Source organism: Orycteropus afer, unplaced genomic scaffold (assembly GCF_000298275.1).
Source record: "Orycteropus afer afer isolate SDZICR_OR568_19922 unplaced genomic scaffold, OryAfe1.0 scaffold00005, whole genome shotgun sequence".
Taxonomy (NCBI): domain Eukaryota; kingdom Metazoa; phylum Chordata; class Mammalia; order Tubulidentata; family Orycteropodidae; genus Orycteropus; species Orycteropus afer.
The window spans coordinates 4,375,092-4,378,922 of NW_006921592.1; positions in this window are offsets into that span (position 1 = coordinate 4,375,092).

The following is a 3,831-nucleotide window of genomic DNA, read 5'->3' on the forward strand; positions in this document are numbered from 1 at the left end:
TTCTGTATCCTTCCTTCAAGGCTCAGCGGTCCAAGATTATCTTCTGTGTCTGTGTCAATTGGTTTCCCTTTTCTTTGTTGAAGAGGGTCTGTGCAGTCCTTCTGCCTAGTCAGCCATCTTGCCGGAACTCCTCAAAATAAAAAAATCATTGCTATATTCTTGATGCTGATAAAAGTGCTTGGCACATAGTAGGAATTAAATTAGCATTTCTTGAGTGAATGGATAGTAAAAGAATGTGTAAATAGTTTAAATATATTTATTTAATAGTCATCATCAGACCTGAAAAAAAGTTTAAGTAAATTATGTGGAATGAATAATGATAAGATGAGCTAGAGGCATTTTCCGTATCTCTGAAACTAAGTGAGAAAAACAGGATAAGTCTTTATCATGTTCTGATAAATACCTACAAAGATGATGTTTTTTTATACTGGTGATAGAGAAAATAGACAAAAGAATACTGAAAGGAAAATTTTGTAAAATTCTAGACATTTTTAAAGGTATGTATAGTTTACAATTTTTAAGATATGTATTGTTTGTATGCTTTTTCTTTCTTTTAAAAATAACTAATATGTATGGAAAAATAAACTCAATGAAAAATATTTTTGAGCAATTTAGACAATAAAATTATCTGTAACATTGCCCAAAACAGTATAGAATTCAATCATTGCACAGATACAGAAAAAATCACTTGTAACTGTGTCACAAAGAATCTAAGCAATTAGGTGGTGTATTACTTATCTATCGTTGCATAACAAATTATCCCAAAAGTTAGCAGCTTAAAACAACAATCATTTATTAACTAACAGTTTCTGTGTGTCAGAAATTCAAGAGTAATTTAACTGCGTGGTTCTGTTCCAAGGTCTCTCAGGAGGTTGTAGTCAGGGCTATGGTCTTATCTGAAGGCTCCATTTAGGGGAGGAGGAGGATATGCTTCCAAGCTCACTTGTGTGATTGTTGACAGGTCTCTATTTCTTGTTGTTTATTGGCCAAGAGTCTTTAGTCCTTACCATGTGGTATTCTCCATAGGCTGTGCAAATGTCTTACAACAGGGCAGCCGACTGCCCCCATAGTAAATGATGAGAGAGAGAGAGAAAAGAACAAACCCAAGATGAACCCCACCATATTTTTATAACCTAATTTTAGATGTGGCATACCATTACTTCTGCCATGTTCTATTGGCCACATAGACCAACCTTGATAAAATGTGGGAAGGTACTCATACATACAAGGGTATAAGGCACCAGAAGATGGAACTTTTGGTGATCATCCTTGAGGCTGGCCTCCACAGGTGAATTACAAATAAAAAATCAGACTGCAAACATATGTGTATTAAAGTTACTTAAAATACTTTGACAAATTTGTGACATTGAAATATTTTTAGCTAGTCTGATATTTGAGTAGGGATTATGTTTCTGGGGTTGAGTCATTTTTACTGAAGAGATATTTGAAATTATTTTCAAACAAACTTATAAATGTTGCAGATATTAGTTCCTGGTGATGTATTTTCCTAAATAAAAGATGCCAGGAGTTAGTGGAGGCGCTCTGGTAGCATAGTGCCTAAAGCACTTGACTATTAACCAGTAGGCTGGTGGTTCAAACCCATCAGCCACTCCTTGGAAGGAAGGTTGGGCAATCTACTTCTGTAGTGATACTGCCTTGGAAACCCAAGGGGGGGTTGCTATGAGCAGGTCTAACTCGATGGCACATAACAACAACAATAACAACAGGAGTTAGTGGAATAGTTGAGTTCAGCCTCTGGTGCTAGACTGCTTGGGTTTAAATACTAACTCTGGTATTGAGACCTTGAGAAATTTATCTGATTTCTGCTTCCAGTTTTTCTCATATGTAATGGGAGAAATAAAAGACGTTTGCTTTATATGGCCATTGTGAAAATTTAAATGAGTTAATATAAGTTAAATGCTTAGACCAGGGTCACAAAGAACATTCTCAAAAAAATGTTGACTGCTTATTATTATCATTATGCAGAACCTAATGCCCTTTCTAGTACATTGTAGGTACTCAATATATAGATATATGTGTGTGTGTGTGCATTTTTAAATGATTCATGGATACTTCCAATAAGAAATTTGCAATAGAATTTACAATAAGTGGTAGATGGTAAATATGATGGGAGGACTATAGACTGACTACCATAAGAATTCAAAGCCAAAAGAAATAACTTGGTTCTCTAGTGCTGCTATAACTGAAATATGACAAGTGGGTGGCTTTAACAAATAAGTTTATTTTGACACAGTTAGAAGCTGGAAATCTGGATTCAGGGTGCTGACTCTAGGGGGTAGCTTCTCTCTCTGTTGGCTCTGGAGGAAGGTCTTTCTCTCTTTCGAGCTCCCACTCCTGGGTGATCTTCCTGTGGCTTGGCATCTCTCTTCTCTCATCTCTGCTTCTTTTCTTCCTTGCTTAGTCTGCTCCTTTAATATCTCAGAAGAGAGTGACTTAAGACATATCTTACACTGATAGGATCTCATTAACATAACAAAGAAAGCCTTTTTTTCCAAATGGGATTATAATCACAGGTATGGTAGGATTTACAACCCATATTTTTGGTGACACAATTCAATCTATAATAGAAACATGTACTAATTCTTTGTCATGTAAGGTGGTGGCATTTGAGGTAAAGCTTAAGGCTGAGAAGAGAATGAATATATCAAGATGATGAGATATGTATAAGCAAAAATCCCTTTGTCCTCTACAGAGCTGGAGTATGATGTATGGTAAGGGGAGTCACAGGAAACAAATATAGATGGGGTGGGTTTGTACCAGATAATGAAACGCTTAGACATCGGGCCATGGAGTTTTGATTTCATTGTGTGGTCAATGAAGGTTTTTGAGCAATCAAAATTATGTTCTAGGAAGATAAATCTGGTATGATTTTGAAAAGTGAATTGAGAAGGAGAGGAAAATCTGGTGGCTGAGAAAATTGTCTAGGCACTTGGCGATCAAGAGATCAAATTTGGGTGGCAGGTAGGAAGGAAACGAATAACTTGGTACGACATGTATTACCAAAGAAAAATGGTTGGACCTAAGGAGTAGACTGAGAGAGGCCTGACAAAAGTTTAAATCTCTGAAAAATAAAGGATGAATCTATCAGGAATAATTTGTTTGCAAGTCACTGAAAACATCTTCCAAAGTGACTTCCACCAAATGGATTTATTGGTTCATGCAACAAATCAATTGAAAGCAAATATGTGTCTTCAACCTGGTAAATTCCAGGATACAAAACTATTCTATATGTTTCTATAAAACACTCAGATCACATAAGGTGTATGTCACCATTATGCTTTCAAAATATATGTGCATAAGAACTTATAACAAAACTTAGAAATAGAAGTATGTTTACCTTTATGGGGCTTTCTAACCTTCCGGTACAAGTCACTAGAGACCTGTAAGTCATTGTTCTTGTTGTTGTTAGGTGCCATCGAGTCATCTCTGACTCATAGCAACCATATATACAGCAGAATGAAACACTGTCCGGTCCTGTGCCAGCCCTATGATCCTTGCTATACCTGAACCCATCGTTGTAGCCACTGTCACTCCATCTTGTTGAGGACCTTCTCCCTTTTTATTGATCCTCCACTTTACCAGGCATGATATCCTTCTCCAGGGAATGGTCCTTTCTTACAACATGACCAAAGTAGGTGAGATGAAGTCTGGTCATTCTCACTTCCAAGGAGCATTCCAGATGTACTTTGTCCAGGACAGGATTTGTTAGTTCTTTTAGCAGTCCATGGTACTTTCAGAATTATTTGCCAACACCACAACTTAAAAGCATTGGCTCTTCTTCAGTCTTCCTTATTCATTGTCCAGCTCTCA